This window comes from Trachypithecus francoisi, unplaced genomic scaffold (assembly GCF_009764315.1).
Source record: "Trachypithecus francoisi isolate TF-2019V2 unplaced genomic scaffold, Tfra_2.0 Lachesis_group8, whole genome shotgun sequence".
Classification (NCBI taxonomy): Eukaryota; Metazoa; Chordata; class Mammalia; order Primates; family Cercopithecidae; genus Trachypithecus; species Trachypithecus francoisi.
The window spans coordinates 99,689,592-99,711,292 of record NW_022681473.1 but is presented as its reverse complement, the minus strand read 5'-3'; positions in this window follow the sequence as shown (position 1 = coordinate 99,711,292).

Sequence of the window (21,701 nt, the reverse complement as noted above, 5' to 3'; positions counted from 1 at the left end):
CCTGTATGGATTGATAAGATCACATGAATTTTCTTTTTAGCCTCTTAATGTGGTGATTATGTTGACTGATTGTTTAAATATTAAGCCAATCTCAAATTTCTGAAATAAATCCCACTTGTTACTGTGTATAATTTTTTTTATATGGCTAAACTCTATTTGTTAATATTTGCTAAGGATTTTCACATATGTATTCATGAGGGTTATTGTTCTGGAATTTTTTTCTTTCTCTCTCTCTTTAGAACTGTCTTTGTTTGATTTCAGTATTAGGAGGTAACATGGACCAAAAATACAAAACATAACTGGAGCAAATGAATGCACTAGTAGAGGTCAATATGATGATTTGTGGAAATTCAGAAGAATGAATCTGTGAAAAGATGTGTCAATAGCATCATGGGTGATGGAAGATATTTGCTAAGAGGGGAGGGGAGAGGAGACCATTAAGATAGGGGAAGAACAAGTGTAAGGCACATAGCACCATATTTATTAGATAATGAATAATTTGATGTGTTCAGACATGATAGGAGACCTTTGGTCACATTTTCCTAAAAAGACTGATCCCCCAAAACTCATCACATTTTAATAATTTTTCTCTTCTCATGTAAAAAGAATAAAACTTGCAACCTGTTACTAGTAAGTGTATTTAACCAAGATCTGTATGTTCGTTTCCAAAAAAAAAAAAAAAAAATCATATGTACCCTAACAAACGGATATGTGTTGCATTCTTCCTATGATAGTTTCTCTCTGTGCAAAGGTTGTCCCAGCTTATTGCTTTCTGTTGCTATGACAGAGTCGAGGTAATTACCCACAAAAATACTTCCTATAATACAATCAAGTTATGATTGGATGTCATCACAGTCAATCATGTATTTCCAAGGAGGTGCTAAATAAAGGGTCACTACACTTGACCTGGCTGCAACACACATCTGGTTTGGGACAAAACTTCTAGTGTGTGGAGGTAGGGTCCAGTAGGCTCAGGCATTTGAAAAATTAAAAAGAAAAATAATTCTCAACCACAAAGAGCTGAAACCTGGCTTTATCTGAATATTTATTACAAAACATTTTAGATAGCAGCAAGCAACTAAAGGAATAAAACATTTGGATTGATCTCTAAGTGCCTCAGGCCTCCTAATATCTCTTCACTGCTTATTAATTCTGGTTCAGAGAGAGGAGTTAACCTTGATTTTTGGCAAATGCCTGAAAGTTCATTGCATTGGATGTGTGAGAGAGAAGTTATGTATCAGGGCTGTCATTTAGGTGAGAATCAGATTACAAAGGTGAGAATCAGATTACAAAGGATCTCACATACTATTTGAAACATTAGGACTTTATCTTTTAAGAGATGAAAACTAGAAAAAAGATTGTAGATTGACTAAGGCAGTGGATGGATTGTAGAAGAAAAAGCTAGAGGTAAGGCTAATTAGTTTATTGAAATCATTCAGGCAAGCAAGAAGAGTATCATTCTGTGGCCGATGGAGAGACAATTAATTTAAGAGGACACCTTCTTCTTTCACCTCCTGCACAGATGACAACAAGCTATACACAGGCCTTTTTTTCTCCACATCTTGAGGTTTGACTTTCTGTTCATGAGTGTACTGAAAGTGAAAGTAACAATCCCAAACCCTATCACTTAAATAACTGAATATTTATGACTTTTAACTCAAAGGACACGCCATTAAAACACTAATGTGGGCTATAGGTAAGATAGGAGCATCAGCTTAATGGATTCCCAAGGTTTCTCTGAACACTCCTGTTTCATTCCATGCTGCATGGAGATTCTGAATCCTCCAGTGGACATCAGAATTGGGAAGAACAGCAGAGGCTAGTGTTCTGCTAGTTAGTGACACAAGAAGCTCTTGGCTCTGCTCTGGCAACTCTAAGAGGATTTTTTCTTAGGTCATTTTATAGTTTCTGTAGAACTGGAAGACAGCCCCTCAAGATAGCTTCTGGATACCTTTTCATTAGTCAGCCTAACTATATGATATAGTTTCTCCTCATATCTCTGGAGAAAGAGGAGAAATAAGCTATTTGTTAGTCCTTAGGGAGCAGAAGAAGTGAAGGGTTAGCAGCTGCCATTGCAACACCAGTGGCTATCACTGATGGTATATGAAATAGCAGAAAGCTGAGATTATAGACTTTGCCCAGAGAACAGAAAAGTCTAAGGAACTCAACATTTCTCAATGGTTTGTTTTAATATCCTATTCTTTTCAAATTCAGAACCAAGGTTATCTCCCTGGATATAGAGAATTCCTTATAACAAAGGTAGAGTATGATATGGTTTGGCTCTGTGTCTCTACCCAAACCCCATCTTGAATTGTAATCCCCAGGTATCCAGGGAGGGACCTGGCAGGAGGTGACTGGATCATGGGAATGGTTTCCCCATGCTAGTCCCACGATAGTGAGTGAGTTCTCATGAGAGCTGATGGTTTTAAAAGTGTTTGGCAGTTCTTGCTTCACTCTTCTCTCTCTCCTGCCAACATGTAAGATGTGCCTTGTTTCCCCTTCACCTTCTGCCATGATTGAAAGTTTTCTGAGGCCTCCCCAGCCATGCAAAACTGTGAGTCAATTAAACCTCTTTCCTTTATAAATTACCCAGTCTCAGGTAGTATCTTTATAGCAGTGTGAAAATGGACTAATACAGCATATTATGTCATTAAAATAGCAAATTCCAAGCATACTCATTTATACAAAATAAAAATGTCCAATATGACTGAGGTTAGTCATGAAAATAAATATTTAGATGGTGATGCTATTTAATGAAATTAGAATATAGAGATCTCTAAGGGGGATTTAAATCAGAGGGTCTCAGGCTTTGTTGCTTACTTCAATAGTCACTAGCCACAGACAACCATCTAAATTTAAATTTAAACAAATACAACTAAAAATTTAGTTCAACATACAAGCCACATTTCAAGTACTCAGTAGCTGTGGGTGGCTAGTGGCTACTGTATTGCACAGTGCAAAAAACAAACAAACAAACAAACAAAAACCAAACTTTCCATTATTATAGAAATTTCTATTTGAACCAGAAAGTCCTACTGGTCTAGAGCTCAGGAAATCAGACAAATCTACAGATATAGATTTGGGAGTTAACTTACTGTTTGGAAGGTAGGTGAATTTATTAATAAGGATGAAGGGTCCTAGGAATAATTTGTCACAAAAAAAACCCTAGAACAAAAATCTGAGATACTCCAGCTTTGAGGAAAACAGAGAAACAGGAATCCATGAAAGATGAGTCAGAAGCAAGTGATCAGAGAGGAAGAAGAACAAGAGAACATTTGATTCCTAGGTCACAAGAGAGTGTCAGGAAAGGGACCAGAAGGCTTGAGAGGTCAAGTAAGAGAGGACTAAGAAGAGGTCAGAGAATTTGGTAGTGGGAGATCATTGGTGACTCTTGCAGAATATTTGCAACAGCAAGGTGGGACTTGAGCCAAACTTTTATAAAGGAGAGAAAAATGGTGAGGAAATACATCCAGTGTAGCATTCTCTTTCAAAAAGTTTTACAGTAAAATGGGATGGGAGTGTGAACGCAACAATAAAGGGCAATGACTTGAGAGAAAAGTAGGGTCAAGTAAGAAAGTTTTCTTAGGAGGAGAGAGGCTTAAATGTATTTGTAAATTGAAGAGAGGAAGTTGTGAAAGAGAAGTTAAAAATATCAGAAAAATAAATGATGAATGAATGCCTGAGGAAGTGATGGGAATCAGGATCAAAAGCACAGTTGGAGAAGTTAACCATGGGAAGGAAGAGGAAAAATTCTCTTTGAGGTTAGAGACATGAAAGTTTGAAAGTGGGGGAGAAGTTCATGACTGAGAGGACTTGGATTTTTACTACATTTACTGAATATTCAAGCCTGAAGATTCAAATTTATGCAGGGCTGGAAAATGCCTTTGGTTGTCCATTTAAGCAAGGTCTGACAGTCCGGCAGGGAGCCATCAGCTCTCTAACAATGGACATAAATTTTGAGGACATCTCATTAATACCTGAAAGCTATTGATCTCTCTGTCCACCATAAAAGATGTGGCCTCATTAACATTTCATGGCTTCCACTATCAGAGATTTAAACAGCACAGATTGGGGCAAAAGATATCTGTATATATAGCCTAAAAAAGGAAAAGAAAAATTAAGAGAAACCAAACACTCAATTAGAGATACTGTGTAAGTGTGTAGGATTGTGACTGTCAAGAGATCCTCCAGATGCAACAGCTGCTTGATTACAAATCACGAGTGTAACTAGCTCTTCTTAATGTGTAGAGAGGTTAAATATGGAAACAGAATCACAAAATTGCCCATGAGAAATTCGTCAGGCAGGAAGTGCTAACGTCCTTAGCCAGCAATGCTGAGTCCATTCTGGAAACCCAAGTCATTATCTTCTTCACTGCCTGAAATTTGGTTTCCACCTTTGTCACTCAACTAATACTATAGATCCAAAGGTCACCAGTGACTGGCTAATGGTCAAATTCAGTAATCTTTTCTCATTTTCTCAAGTTTTTTGCTACTCTAGATACCATTAAATGCCAGTCTTTTTTGAAATCTGTCCAGTGGTTTCTATCAGGCTATGATACCCTGTTTTGTGACAGTTCTATTTTCTCTCTTTTCTTGTAATTGTGGATATTCTCCAAGGCCATGGTTTATCTTCTGCCTTTTCAAATTTGCCTCTAAGACAAAGTATGAAGTAGGGACAGAGATTGAACAGAGCTGGCTTAACAGCACTCAGGAGGAACAGCAACATGAGGCCCAGGTAGACAATATGACAAAGCATCTAACAATTAGCTTTATTTTATTAAGGGTAACAGAATAAGTACTTTAGGTCTTGCAGAGACTAGTCTCTGTTGCAACTAATATAGTGCCATTATAGTGTAAAAGAAAGCACCCATAGATCTATGTAAACAGATGAAAATGGTTGTATTCTAATAAAATTTTACTTATAAAAACAAGCAGCACCCCATGCACTGAACTCTGCTGATCCCTGAATAAATGAAGGCTGAATAAGGAGGAAAAATTAAATCCAACGCATAATGCCTACAATCAGGGGCCACAAGTGTATTGAGTGGATTCTGACCCAGATAGAGAATAATGGCTACAACTGGAGAAATTTTCTGAGAGTCTGCCAGGTAGCTAGGGCTGGAACTCCTTTTCTAGGTGTAAAAAGAACCACTGGAGGCACCAAGTTAGTTAAGAACGTGCCTCTTATAGAAATGCATCTATCCCAACGTCTTCAGCTTTGGGTAAATCTGACCCCATGCTGCATGGTGCAATGGTTAGATCTCTGCATATGGAGTCAGGGCTGGAGTCTATGCCGCTCACATATGACCATGTAGAAATTAATTCAGTCTTCTAAGCTTCAGTTGCCTAACATGTAATGAAGACCTCCTGAAAGGAGCTTTTAAAGTGGTTAGAAGAGCCAGTGTGGGCAAAAGTTCTACCATAGATCCTAGAATGTAGCAGTCCCTTAGTAAATGCTGTTTGTTTCTATTTTATAAGGTTCTTAGGTGGTTAAAATAGTAAAAGCAGTTTAAGAAACCAGTTTGGCAAATAGGGAAGCTGCATACAGATGCCAGTTATCATTCTAATTTGTATGCTAAGCTGATCTGAGCTCTCCCCTAAGCTCCAGGACCTTAGCTCAATTTGTCACAACAGCCTCTCACCTCTCATCACTCCAATCCAGCCTTCAAAACCATGGGAATTGAGCCTTGTCTCATGATATGTTCTCAATTAAAACAGATGCCTGCCACTGTCCTGTCAATAACCCTCAAAGACCTTCCAATTCCATAACCATCATTCAGCCTTAAGCATTGGGAGCTTGTTCTAGATGAAGCTAGAGGTTGAAGTTTGGGCTTGTCCTTCCAGGAACACTACTCCCCACGTAGGTCATAGATCCTCTTCCCTTCATTCTAACATCAACCCCTAATCTCCCTCACTGCTCTCAACAGGCTGGGCCTGGAAATATTGTTTTCCCAAAACAATACAAGTACATGTCACTGTAGACCTCCCTTCCCTGTATCTTAGGATGTGCCAAGAATTTAATGTTATGAGTTCAAGCTCTGAGGTAAGTCAGCTGATGTTAAATCCAAGTTCTGCTCCTTACTACATGGGCTGCCATAAACAGTTGTCTTAACTTTTCCATGCCTTGATTGCCAAATCTGGTAAATGACTATAAATAATAGAAGGATTGTTATTCTTCTATTATTTGTAATAGAGATCATTTATGAAAAATACTTAGAAGTGTATCTGATTGTGAGAACTTAAATGTTAGCTATTACATTAAGTCAGAGTAAGATATCTTTTGTTTCTGACTTCTGTTGTTATAGCAGAAATAAGGGAAAAGTTAAGAGGAAATCCTATGGGAATTTAAAGCAAGACACACAAAAGTACATATACAAAATCAAAATTATCCAGAATCTACAAGGAACTTAAACAAATGTACAGGAAAAAAGTACATCAAAAAGTGGGCAAAGGATATAAACAGACGCTTCTCAAAAGGAGACATTTATGCAGCCAAAAAACATGAAAAGAAGCTCATCGCTGGTCATTAGAGAAATGCAAATCAAAACCACAGTGAGATATCTCATAACAGTCAGAATGGTGATTATTAAAAAGTCAGGAAACAATAGATGCTGGCGAGGCTGTGAAGAAATAGGAACACTTTTACACTGTTAGTGGGAGTGTAAATTAGTTTAACCATTGTGGAAGACAAGTGTGGCAATTCCTCAAGGATCTAGAACCAGAAATACCATTTGACCCAGCAATCCCATTACTGGGTATATACCCAAAGGATTGTAAATCATTCTACTGTAAAGACACATGCACATGTATGTTTATTGCGGCACTGTTCACAATAGCAAAGACTTGGAACCAATCCAAATGTCCATCAGTGATAGACTGGATAAAGAAAATGTGGCACATATATACCATGAAATACTATTCAGTCATAAAAAAGAATGAGATAATGTCCTTTGCAGGGACATGGATGAAGCTGGAAACCATCATTCTCAGCAAACTAACACAGGAACAGAAAACCAAACACTGCATGTTCTCACTCATAAGTGGGAGTCAAACAATGAGAACACGTAGACACAGGGAAGGGAATAACAACACACACCAGGGCCTGTCCGAGGGTAGGGGGCAAGGGGAGGGAGAGCATTAGGACACAAACCTAATGCACGTGGGGCATAAAACCTAGATTATGGGTTGATAGGTGCAGCAAACCACCATGGCACATGTATACCTATGTAACAAACTTGCACATTCTGCACAGGTATCCCGGAACTTAAAAAATAATAAAATAGATTTTAAGTACTCCTCCCCGCAAAAAACCAAAGTTATCCATAATGCTGTTAGCCAAAAACTTAAAAGAACACATATTGCTAATATTTGACATATTCATTTCTGGGTTTTCTCTATGTATATAAACATACATACCTTTCGAAACATGTATATTTAGTTGGTCCTTTCTGATAACCTGCTCTTATCTTTTTTCAGGTAGTAAATATGTTGCAAAAAATTTAATTTTAAAATGTTTATATTAATTTATTTTTACCATTCTTTTACAATGTAATTTTGTTTTTAATTTTTTAATTTCAACAGGTTTTTGGGAAACAGGTGATGTTTGGTTACATGAATAAGTTCTTTAGTGGTGATTTCTGAGATTTTGGTGCACACGTCACATAAGCAGTCTTCTACATAGTCTTATAAAAGCTGTCTTATATATAGTCTTTTATCCCTCACCTACCTACACTCTTTCCCCTGAGTCCTGAATCCATTGTATGGTTTTTACGCCTTTGCATCCTCATAGCGTAGCTCCCCTCTTAGGAGTGAGAACCTACAATGTTTGGTTTTCCACTCCTGAGTTACTTCACTTACAATAATGGTCTCCAATTCCACCCAGGTTGCTGTGAATTATTTCATTCATTTGTATGGCTGAGTAGTATTCCATGGTGTGTATGTGTGTGTGGGTGTGGGTGTAGCCCTGCATACACATTTCTTTAGTCACTCATTGATTGATGGGCATTTGGGCTGTTTCCATATTTTTGCAATTGTGAATTGTGCTACTATAAACGTGTGTGCAAGTATCTTTTTTGAATGATGACTTCTTTTCCTCTGGGTAGATACCCAGAAGTAGGATTGCTGGATCAAATGGTAGACCTAGTTTTAGTTTTTTAAGAAATCTCCACACTGTTTTCCATGGTGGTTGTACTAGTTTACATCACCACCAGCAGTGTAAAGTATTCCCTTTTCACCACATCCACAGCAACATCTATTTTTTTTATTTTTTGATTATGGCCATTCTTGCAGGAGTAAGGTGGTATTGCATTGTGGTTTTGATTTGCATTTCCCTGATCATTTGTAATGTTAAACATTTTTTCATACATTTGTTGGCCATTTGTATATATTCTTTTGAGAATCATTTTTTCATGTCCTTAGCCCACTTTTTGATGGGATTGTTTGTTTTGTTCTTGATGATTTTACAACCTAATTTTGAAAGTTACCCTAAACATAATCCCACAATCTATATCAGTTACTTAAATAGCATCCTGAGTTATGATTTTTTTTAAAAGAACAGCGAGCAATTAAAAAGCATTGCTTCTATTTTTCCCTAAAAGTTGAAATCTTTGCCATTGCAATTATTTTTAAGCATTGTGGTCAAAACTGTGAAGAGACAATGAACATCAAAATGCCCTTGTATGTTTCATTCTTTCCTTCACTGCCTTCTCAGACTTTGAGGTTATAGCCTTTTTCTGTCCTCTGACAGGCATTATGCAAGCTAAGTTAAGCTCTGAGTCCGGATCCGTGTGTGAAATGAGCTCTGTAAAGAAAAATGTCAAATATCTCGGTGGTATGTCTTTGTTATTAACAGAGCCATGCAAAACCCATGTGGAGTGACTTCCTTATAACACTTGCTTAACTGCAAATATTCTTTGTCAAAGCTTCAAGATGACACGAATCTGTAGTTTTAAACTTGCTAATGATTTAGAGAACATACACTAGGTTCATTCTGCCCGTGTCATTTTTTCCCTTTTCTAAAAATTTCTTGAGGGTATGGGAACAGATAAGTTCATTTAATTTGTAAAACCTGTTAGGTTTTATTTCATTCTATTTTAATAAACATTGTTGAGTGCCTCCTACTTGCCAGGCACTCACTGGGTAATGTGAGGAGGAAGGAAAAATGCAAAGATAAATGAGACAGGTCTCTCTGCCCTTGAAGAATTTAAAATCTACTAGAAAGCGGTAAGACATATGAACAAATAACTCTAATGAAGGCAGAATAAAATAGGGCTAAACAAAGGAATGTACATTGTACTGAGTGGCTGCAAAGGAATAAAGAAAAATGTTTAACCAAGAAGAGGTCATATTAGAGCTAAGCCTTGAAGAATGTCTAGGATTTTAATATGGAGAAGTGAAAGAAAAAGGCAGCAAAACCATTACTGAGTTCCTGCGAGGCATTTTAACTTCTGAATCCGGGATTGCACTAAAGGCATCTATGTATCTTACTGTATTTAATCCTAAACAAAAAACAAAAAAAACCCACTTTGACTAGGTATTATTATCACTTTTTCATTGATGAGAAATCCTAGTAACCTAGTTAAGGTTATGCCTATAAATAATTGAACTGAGACTTGGCCTAAGGCCGATTGTAAGTGAGACAAAACAAGGGCCCGTTAGGGGCCTGTTGCCCCTCCTACCCACCACAAGCATGGAAATAAAGGAAAATCTTGAGTTGCTTCCCGGAAAATTTCAGGCACCTAGCTATCTCTGAGAAGTAAATGAGCAATCTGATAAGCAAGAAGTTAATGACAGCCAAGGAAGTTAGAGGCACAAGATTTTTGGTTCCATATAGGAAGCAAAGATGACATTTTAACATATGTCTCCGACTTGTTTTTCAGAAACACATACCCCCACCAAATGGATTGGCTAGCAGGTAGACCTCAGATAAGGGGAGCTAAGGACTGAACTCTGCTGTTCTGTTCTTGGTTCTAAATTTCTCTGTGAGAGGCCTGGGAGAAGTCACGCTCACAGACCAGACCTTAACTTGCCTTTCTGGTGACCCCAAGTATTTGGACAAACCTTTGCTTTTTTAACCAGTTGCAAATCATGGAATCTTTGAATCCACCTATGACTGTAACACTGCCCCCCACTCCTGCCCACTTCAAGACATACCACCTTTTAGACCAAACCAACGTATAACCTTCATATATTGATTTACAATTTTGCCTGTAACTTCTGCTTTCCTGAAATTTACCTCTGCCTTTAAAAACTCTTGATTGTAAGCCATCAAGAAGGCCAAATCTCAAGTGGGAGCTGCCTGATTTTCCTTGTTCAGTGCCCTGCAAATAAACGTCGTCCTTTCTCCCTCTGGAAAAGCTCTGTGCGGATGCTTGGCTTTTACTGCGCTGGTCAAGGAGACCTCAATATGGTTCAGTAACATAAGTCTGCCTTGAAATTTCTAGACTAAGAACAACACAAGAATGAGCAGAGAAGTGCAAAAATGCATGCTGGGTTCAGAAAATTGCTTACAGTGTCTGGCACATAGATGGTCAGAAAATTATGTCTTAAAAAAATATTTTGGTAGCTACAGCATCTCTTATCCTAAGAAAGGAAGAAAGAATGTATATATTTCAGGCTAGTAACAACTACAAAAACAAAAAGACCCAAATCTCAGGGGCATTTTATGTATACGCATAAAAGTTTAATTCTTGTTCATGAAGATCTACTGCAGGTCCAGTAGCTCTCTAGGGAAGTCCCCTGCTAAGCAGGGACATGGGAATTTGTACAGCTGTTAGCATCTTACAGCTACATTATCTTGAGCATCTATAACATTTAAAACAGAGGCAGCCATAGAAGGAGAGGACACAAGGAACTCACTTTACTTGATCTTCTGTGCTGTGTCCCTTGAGTCACACACATCACATCTGCTTTTAGGCCCCTGGTCAGGTGTAGTAACAGGGGCCACCCTAAAATAATGCTGTCTTTCTATATATGCCCCATGAAGGAATTTGAATATTTTACTCCAAAATACATTTATTTGACATATTTTGAGGTGGCTGCCTAGAGAGCCAGCCAACAGAAGTAACCCTGAAAAGCTCTTTTGTGGGTAAGATTTGCACCTGTAGAAAATCTGCATTGATGCAACCAGGCCTTCCATTGTCTGGATCTAGGACACATTAACTGGGAGTCTGGTACCTTTACAGATGTGAAAGAAACATTTACCATCTATTTCTCAGATGACTGCCACCTGTGAGGTTTCATTTACACAACCAGACCAACTTTGCTAGCCAAGTCTCCTCTTCTGTGTCTCTTGCTGTCCTGCCACTATAACCTGATTTACCACCATACCTGTTTTGAGCCGTGCCCTAAGCCTCCATTATTTCTGTAACCTCAGGATTCAATATAACCTTCTGAATCCCAATGAGGAGCTGAGTAACCTCTCGGATTCTTCCCGCATATGGGTTCACACATTTGTATGCCTTTTCTTAGATTAAATTTGTTATTTTTTTGTGTGACTTGATTTTTCAGCAAAACTTCAGAGGGTAAAAGGGAAGTTTTTCCATTGGCTTCTAGAAATACTAGGAGGTGGAAAATGAAAAGGAATTTGGTGACCATAAAGCATGGTTTCTGGCACACAAGGCAATTACATTTAGGATGTATGTAAATTTATAAATTTTATATCTAATATATACATTTATATATTATATGTAATATATACATACACTGGTATTTATATATTATAATATATACATATATACATGTGTTAATATATATTATATGATATAGGAATATTACATATATTTGTAGTATATGTAATATATAATAAAAATATAAATTAATATATAAATGAATGGGAGCAAAGGGAAGTTGAGAGAGTTTATGTCTTTTTTTCCTCTTTTATTGATCTATTTTACATGTTTATGGAGTACATGTGAGTGTTTATTACACGCATAGTATGTGTAATGATAAAGTCAGGATATTTGGGGGTATCCATCACCTTAAGTGTTTATCATTTTTATGTGCTGGTATTAATATCATTTCAAGTCCTTTCTTGCAGGTACTTTGAAATATATGTGACATTGTTGCTAAATATAGTCACTTTAGTCTAATATCAAACATTAGAATGTATTTCTTCTATCTAACTGTATGCTTGCATTCATAACCAACCTCTCTTAATTCCCCGCTCTGCCCCCAACCTTCCCAGTCTCTGGTATCTATTGCTGTGTTCTCTATGTCTATGAGATCAAGTTTTTTAGCTCCCTCCTATTCACTTATATAGAACTTAAGTGTTCTCACTTGAACATACAGTATTTGTCTTTTTGTACCTTGCTCATTTCCTTTAAGAAAATAACCTCCAGTTCCATCCACACTGGTGAAAATAACAGGATTTTATTCTTTTTTATAGCTGAATAGTTTTCCATGGTTTATCTATGCCACATTTTCTTTATCCATTGATTCCATATCTTTGCTGTTGTGAATAGTGTTGCGTTAAACATGTGAATGTAGGTATCCCTTTGATATATTTATTTGTTTTCCTTTGGATAGATATGCAGTAGTAGAATTTCTGGATTGCATAGTAGTTCTTTTTTAGTTTTTTGAGAAATTACCATACCATTTGTATTAGTCCATTCTCACACTGCCATAAAGGAATACCTGAGACTGGATAATTAATAAATAAGAGGTTTAATTGGCTCATGGTTCCACAGCCTGTAAAGGAAGCATGGCTGGGAGGCCTCATGATGGCAGAAGGCAAAGGGGAAGGGGGCACATCTTCACAGAACAGGAGGACGAGAAAGTGGGGAGGTGCCACATATTTTTAAACTACTAAATCTCATGAGCACTCACTATCATGAGAGCAGCACAAGTGGGAAATCACCTCCCACCAGGCCTCACCTCCAACATTGGGGATTCCAATTTGACGTGACATTTGGGCAAGTACACCGGCCCAAACCATGTCATCATTTTCCATACTGGTTGTATTATTTCACATTCTTACCAACTATGTGTAAGAGTTAGCTTTTCTTCACATCCTTGCCCACATCTGTTATTTTTTGTCTATTTAATTATAGCCATTATAACTGGGATGAAATGATACCTTTTGTTGTTGTTGTTGTTGTTGTTTGAGATGGAGTCTTGCTCTGTCTCCTAGGCTGGAGTGCAGTGGTGCAATCTTGGCTCACTACAACTTTCACCTCCTGGATTCAAGCGATTCTCCTCCTTCAGCCTCCCAAGTAGCTGGGATTACAGGCACCTGCCATCAAGCCCGGCTAATTTTTGTATCTTTAGTAGAGATGGGGTTTTACCATGCTGTCCAGATTGGTCTTGAGCTCTGACCTCAGGTGGTCTGCCTGCCTTGGCCTCCCAAAGTGTTAGGATTACAGGCGTGAGCCACCCTGCCCAGCCCTTATTGTGGTTTTGATGTGCATCTCCCTGATGATTAGTGATGCTGAGCATTTTTTCCTATACCTGTTGGTCATTTGTATATCTTCTTTTCAGAAATGTCTCTTCATGTCCTTTGCCCAATTTTTAGCAGGATTATTTGTGATTTTTTTTTGTTGTTGTTTTTAATGCTTGCTCCACAAATTTTACTTTGTTTTTGAAAGGATTAAACTGAATTTTCTTTTCTTTTTTTTTTTTCTTTAAGTTCTAGGGTACACATACACAACGTGCAGATTTGATAAATAGGTATACATGTGCCATGTTGGTTTGCTGCACTCATCAACTTATTTACATTAGCTATTTCTCCTAATCCTATCCTTCCCCCAGCCCCCTACTCTCTGACAGGCCCCAATGTGTGATGTTCCCCGCCCTGTGTCCAAGTGATCTCATTGTTCATTTCCCACCTATGAGTGAGAACATGCGGTGTTTGGTTTTCTGTTCTTGTGATAGTTTGCTGAGAATGATGGTTTCTAGCTTCATCGATGTCCCTGCAAAGGACATGAACTCATCCTTTTTCATGGCTGCATAGTATTCTATGGTGTATATGTGCCACATTTTCTTAACCCAGTTTATCATTGATGGACATTTGGGTTGGTTCCAAGCCTTTGCTATTGTGAGTAGTGCCGCAATAAACATATGCATGCATGAGTCTTCATAGTAGCATGATTTAGAATCCTTTGGGTATATACCCAGTAATGGGATTGCTGGGTCAAATGGTAATTCTAGTTCTAGATCCTTGAGGAATCGCCACACTGTCTTCCACAATGGTTGAACTAATTTACACTCCCACAAACAGTGTAAAAGCGTTCCTATTTCTCCATGGGAGTATTTGTTTTTATACCGTTGAGTTGTTTGAGTTCCTTGTATATTCTGGATATTAGTTCACTGTTGGATGAGTAATTTGCAAATGTTTTCTCCAATCAACAGGTTGTCTCTTTATGCTGTTGATTGTTTCTTTGCTGCTTCTTATATTATTCAATGCATTATATTTTCTTATATATACAATATGTTTCATTTATTATTTCTTATAGCTTCTGTTTTCTTTCTGGCTACCCAAAAAATATCCATCATAATTTCATAGAATGTTTCACTTAGAATCATAACTTATTTTAGCAACTGCAAGTGCCTTTGGTTTTGAAAGAGCTGTTGTTGAAATAGGTAAGATGTGTTTGTCCAAGGATACATAAAATTGATTGTTGAAGACACTGAGGGCATCAATAAAAGAATGCATATGGCATCAATGTCCACTTTTATGTGGGCTTTTCTATCTTTATGCAACAGATGGAAAAGGAGGGGTGTTTTGAGAGTGCCAGCTAGAGAGTAACTGGAGTGGCTGGCTAAGGGCTGTGGGCAGAGGTGGGGAAAGAGTGAGTAGGTGCATATATAATTCTCCCTAATGGACAAGGAAAAAACTGAATCAAGGTATTGTGGGCATTGAAGTAAAGGGAAAACAAACAAATCAAAACAAAACACCAGCTATACTGAGTCTGCAAGATGAAAGAACAGGGAGTTCTGTTTAGTAAATAAGAAAACAGAGTTTGGTATCTGAAAGGAGGAACACTCAAGGTGGTAAGGCCCAAGTGGGAGCCATTGTAGTAGAATGTTGGCAATAAATATAAACATTTGTTTGTCTCAGGAAAAGAATAACAAAAGTCTCAAAGTGGCTTATAGGAAACTCATAAAATTCTTAACCTCTAACTACTTCTAATTGCAAGATAAGGGATATAGTTGATGACAAAAGTCCTTCATTTTAGAAGGCCATAAGGCAAATGGTATCCTTAGAGAGGCAGTATAGGAAGGTAGAAAAGGCCAAAAGATTGATCAAATGAGAGAGTTTTAGAGAGCGTACTAGAAGCTGGGCAGCTACTCAGGAGGCTGAAGCAGGAGGATCCAAGTCCAGCCTGGGCAACAGAGTGAGAGCCTGTCTCTAAAAACAAAGCATACTAGAAAGGGATGCCCAGAACAGGGAATGTGAACCAAGAATTGCTGAGCTTTTTGAGAACACTAGATAATAGATGACTTGGGGGATTCCATTTGGAATGGCCCAACAAGAACAGGGACATATAGGATATGAACAGCACTAACTCATTTTAGTGTTCAAAGGCTTTTGAGCCTAAGTGGCCTGAGACCCTTGAAGATGTCAATAAGGTCAGGGCTTATCCCTAAGAATTTTCTTTCTGGAATCTGGGGAGAATCCAGTACTTCCTGTCCTGGCCCCTAATGGGACCAAGTGGTAAGAATGGCCTTCTGAAGTCTTCAGAAGCCATAGCCAAGGAGAGGGATTTGGGGAGAATAAAGTGTAGCCACCACTGGCAATGGATTTATGTCATGCAGAGAAGTAGACAGCAGTACATCAATGGCAGGGTAGACAGGGGAAAGTTTAGAACAGATGACCTAAAATAAGCAGAAATCAAAAGCTAAATACCATAGAAGAATCCAGATTTCTGTTCTTTCCTTGATGACAAGCTGTGCAGCCAGTTAATATCATATTACAAAGTAGAAGAAAATTTAGCGGCCCTCTTACCCATGTAGGCTTCTGGCTGGGCTGAGCAATGCCCACAGGCTGCCACTAGCAGGCCCAAGGCATTAAAACAGGAACAGGGAAGAGAATGAGAGAAAAGAAAAAAGGAATAGAGCAGAGATAGAAAAAAAGAGGGAGAACACTAATATTAAATAAAATAAAGTTGGGAGCAAAAATATATTACAAACTATATCCTGTACCATCAGCCCATGGCCTGTCCCAAGGCCAGTGGATCTATAACCACATGATCAGTCTACAATTTTACAAGCTCCAAAGTGTTACGTTATAGACTAAATCTAATGAAGTATTTCTAGAAAAATAAGTTGAGGGAAAAGAGGTGGAAGGCTGTACAAAAGAAAACAAGGGAGGCCCATCCACAACCTGCTTGTATAGTTGAATAGTGTATGTACTGCATAAAGGCACTGTTATAGTAAATCTCCCTAGAAACCAGAGCCTGAGGCAAGGATTCCAAGGTCTTCATAGTGCATGTTAAGACAAAGCAAAACTAGACAGAAATTACTTCGTTGCAAAGGAACTATCTTTAAAAGGTGGAATTTTACATCATGTTCATATAGCATATTGGGGATAAAGTTAGTTGGAACTTGGTATCATTCCAAAGTGACACAATAAGGTCTTTGAGTAGCTGAACTACATAAGACAATAAAGGAAGATTAAATTTAAATTTCTCTATAAAAAACAAAAGGTGTAATTTTAGAGAAAGAAAGGGGAAAACCATAGTAAGCTTCAATGTCTAAGGGCTGGAAAAGTAGAATATTGAAGGGATAGAGAGCAGTAATATGGAAATAGAATGAAAATCAGAATTCAGAAAATCCCAAGTTTCAAGAATATATTTTATATGTATCTTTAACATGAAACCAAATACATTTGGAAGCTAAATTCACTGCACACCATTTGTCAAGTTTACAAAGAAATGGAATGATGTTTACTGTGTGTGCCACTCTGGATGAGAACAGGGGCTGAATCTGTTGACCAGAGGACACAGAGGTTAGACTCTGACCCGGGCCCGATCAGAGGTCAACAGCATTGTCTATAAAGCTACCATCAGTGGTTATGTGCATGAGACAACTTGTTGCTTGGGCCTTATCTTGTACAACTTCTTCCCTTTGAAAAACTGCACAGCTTAGCTGACTGGCCAGCAACAGGTTGAAGGTACCCAACCTGTTCTGTGGGTAATTCAAAAGAGCACAGTCCCTGCTTCTACTCCAGAGATAAGTCCAAAAATAGAGAGAAATGTATGTATAAGGGCATGTCATTTGCAGGGAAGAATAACTAGCAAGACCTTTGTTGTATTCTATTTACTTTCATATCACTTAATTATTTTTTATTTTATAATAGTTTTTTTAGTTTTTACTTTTCACCCTTAGAAGTTAAGTTCAATAAGATATATTTAACCCCTTCATTGATTTTAGTATCTCAGAACGGGTAGCTAAAGTCAATTATCAATTTAGATAAAAACTCATCCAATGAAGGCATAAGTTAAAATCTGGACAATCCCAAAATATGATGAGCCAATGCTGAAGAAGTACTGGCCTTCAAACATGATTTGCTGAGTGGGGCTGGCCTTTCTCTTCTATTTATTCCTACTGCTCTTTTGCAGCTATGAGACGTAGACTATTCTACCCCATCTCCACCAATATCCCATCATTGCCTAAAACATGCCATTGTTAAAAATTATTTTGACTGTTAGAGGACCTACTATTGACAAGGCTCAATTTGCAAACAGCCTCAAAAATAAAAATGTATAACAGAGAAAAGGTAGACAATCAGAAAGGCAGGTAGACTACCAGGTGAGAGATTGAATATACAAAGGACAATGGCCAGACCATATATTAAAATAGAACTCTGATCCACAGCCTGCAGCAATCTGCCCAGTCTTCTATAAGCCAGACTTTTAGGAAGTCAGGACTGCTATCTCTAGTAACATTCCAGGAAGCTAAATAATAACCACTATAACAATCAGCTCCAAATGTCCTGAGTTTGATTAATAACTGGCAGCTTTTCTAATTCTTGTTCCTGCTTCCAACTTAAAACCAACCACAGAAAGCCAAATAATACATCTAGAACCAATTCCATAGGATACCCTGCTTCTAGTTAGCCTGCCTACAGCTTCCCTGTGCTAACAACCTCCAATCATGGTGTACTGAGGCCTTCCTTTTGTTCCACTATAAAGCTGTCTCACTCCTCTGCCTGCCTTAGAGTCTCTATAAATGCAGGTGACAGGGGCTGACTTCCCTGCTGTAGCAATCTCTGAATAAATACCCTTTGCATGTCCTCATAGGTTTGGTCTTTATTTCTACACAGGTATGTCGCACAGGCTATGCACTAAATGGCTAAGGAAAAACCATCTAGAGTATAGTCTATATGGGAAAGGTCCCCCTTAAAGTTGTGCAGAGTACAGTCCTCATACTCATATATGGTAATTCTGTGCAGGCTTAGCCTTGGTTCATGAAAGCAGTGCAGTGGAGTAAACAAAGGGCTAGGGTGGGTATGGAAAGTTAGCCCTCTTATAGACCAGGCAGCTACCCAGCCACACCTCCCCAGAGGTACCTGGGGAGGAATGAGGCCAATTGAAATCACTAGGTGCTTACTCAGGTTATCAGCTGCAACAGACTGAATGTTTGTGTCCCCCAAAAATTAATAAGTTAAAATCCTAATCCCCAGTATTATGCTAGTAGAAGGCTGGGCCTTTGGGAGGTGACTGGGTCATGAGGGTGAAGCTCTCTTTAATGGAATTAGTGCCTTTATAAAAAGACATGAGAAGATTTGCTTTCTATCTCTCTGTTCCCTTCAATATGAAAACACAGCAAGAAGATGACCAGCCGCAAATCAGGAAGTGGGTCCTCATCTCACACAAGATCTACTGGCGCCTTGCTCTTGGAATTCCCAGCCTTCAGAACTGTCAGAGATATGTGTTAAGCCACCTGGTCTATGGTAATTTTTTCTAGCTGCCCAGACTAAGATGTCATCTCTACACAGTCCAGGTGGCTGCCTCCCAAACCGGTAGTTTTCTTATGATCCAGCACTGAAATCCTAGCATTGACACCATTTCTACCCCAATCTTTGTCTACTAATCATTGCAAAGGTCAAATTCTCCAGAAAGGCCTGGGGCTACATCCTACAGAGGCATGGATATTGGCCCAATGCTTCTGTATGCTCTTTCTATCCCCAGTTTATCCTGTTCTTCTGATTGGGTCAGCTCTTTTCAACCTAAGGCCTTAACTACACAGTGCCTACTTAAAATAACATTGAGCTTATTTAGAATTCTAAGGTTCTAGACCTTGAGTCTCAACATAATTATTTCTTAAGACAGAGGTCACAAGCACAAACAAAACTCCTATGCAAATTAGTATGTCATGTGAATAAGTGACACAGATGAGATGCAGAACACGAATCAGAGATTGCATCTTGTCTAAAAGGGGCAAGTGGTAACTTCAGCCAATTTTGTTGAGGAATAATATAGACAGTGGTGTGCTGGAACTATACTAGTTTGTGAGAGCAGACTGTGTATCACTTCCCAACTCCAGTAAAGAAGATCACCTTGGTAGCTAGAAATCAGCCATGGCATAGTATTTACACCATAGAAATAGGCAAATGATACAAATCAAGACTTTTCTTGAAGTCTGGATGGTAAACATCTACCAGGATACATACCATTGAATATAGGCCAAGTATTTCCAGATCCCCCAATATTTCAGAAGAAGCAGATATTCAGATGTCTTTGTGAACACAAAATGTCTAAATGTTGGCAAATCAATGTTATAATACTGTGCTGGCAAAACAAAACATCACTGTGACCAGCTGCTCACAGCTCTCCCTCATGCCAGTGCATTGTATCCTTCTTTATGGCTTCAGGTCTCTAATTTACATCTATAATAATTGAGCAACAGAGTCTTGCAGGAGCCTGAGTATATTTGTTAGTTTGCTAATAATTAACATTTATCACAGGTGGTTTTTTTTTTTTTTTTTTTTTTTTGAGACGGAGTCTGGCTCTGTCACCCAGGCTGGAGTGCAGTGGCCAGATCTCAGCTCACTGTAAGCTCCGCCTCCCGGGTTTACGCCATTCTCCTGCCTCAGCCTCCCGAGTAGCTGGGATTACAGGCGCCGCCACCTCGCCCGGCTAGTTTTTTGTATTTTTAGTAGAGACGGGGTTTCACAGTGTTAGCCAGGATGGTCTCGATCTCCTGACCTCGTATCACAGGTGGTTTTTATAACCTTCTTGAATGTGCATAAACATTTATTGTGTGTGAAGAAGTTATAGTAGATGTGGAAAAGTCAACTTTAAGGATGAATTTAAAAAGAATCTTCCATCTGTTAAATCAAGGTGATTCATGAATATTAATGACATTACTCTTTCTTAAACAATAGCACACCTTGTAAAGCATTTGACAGAGATAAAATTTACTGTAATTATATGTGTGTGTGCATATATATATATATATATGCACACACACAAATAAATAAAAAACGATACTTAGAAAATGGGATGTTCCTTATATTAGCACTAAGGGAAGGCAAAAAGTGAAATATTATCATAAATTTTACCTGAATCAGATGAAATTAATAACTATTGATCTGATAAGACAAGGACGCTGTTGAATCCAGTTGATGTCAGAGAGTTTGACATCAGAGGAGATAAACATTCTATCCTCTAAAGGTCCCTTGATGTTTCTGTTAGAGATATTTGGTTTAATCTTCCCGTCCATCTTCTGAGTATGTGCCCAAATCTCTGGAAACATCCTTTACAGTAATAATACATAATCACTAAAATTTCAAGCAGTTTATTTTGCATTTCCAATTTTAACTTTCTGCCAACATCCATGATGATAATTCATCTTACCTAGGCTTAGGAATTGTTATCAGGCTTTGTATTGTAGCATAAGCAGGGTATAAAGACAAGAAAATCTCCTCAGGTTAATCACTGCTACACTGAAATACTGGGATGACATTTAGCTCAGAATCTATAATGTAATTGGGATCTATAATACCTTCGTTGCTGCTCTTCAGTGACTTGTTCTCTAAATGAGATAGGAGTTTTATAAAGTTTAATAAAAAGTAAAGAAGAGCAAGAAACCATACACAGAAATGTCTAAGATGCAGTGACATTTTAAAGACTGGAAACTAATTGTGCTGGTTTTCCACTCCACAGTCTATTTTCATGTGTAGTTCTTTGAAATGCAGAGTAAATGTTTCTTATCCTTCTTTGTTTATGATACAGATGAAAAATTCAACAGCTAGGTTGCACCATAATCTACCTTTCATACCCTTATAAATTTTCTATCTTTATTGCCAGCTGAACAGTGTTGTCATCAACTTTGAAATGGAAAGGAATCCAGGATAGAAATTCTTATCCTTTTATATTAGTTAGTCTGTTAAAATGATCTGAAAATCACCTTGACACTGTGTTTTCTTTATTAGTGGCCCAAGCTCCAAAATAAAGATGACACAGAATTTCTGAATTTTAACATACCATTGTAATTTAATAGATGAGGTGCTAGTCCTCATTAATATTCTGAATACATAACTGCTCTAATAAGCAATTTAAAATACTGCTGAGGCAGATAGAAGAAGGAAAAAAAAAAGATCTCAGTATATTGGATACTTTGAGATGGGCAGGTAATCAACAAGTACAGATTTTGACATATGGCACTTTCAGAGCTATTTGGAAAATATTCATCCTCAAGGTTCATTCATGGAAACCAAACACTGTTGGAATTCTAATGATACTCTGTATTCAGGTTCA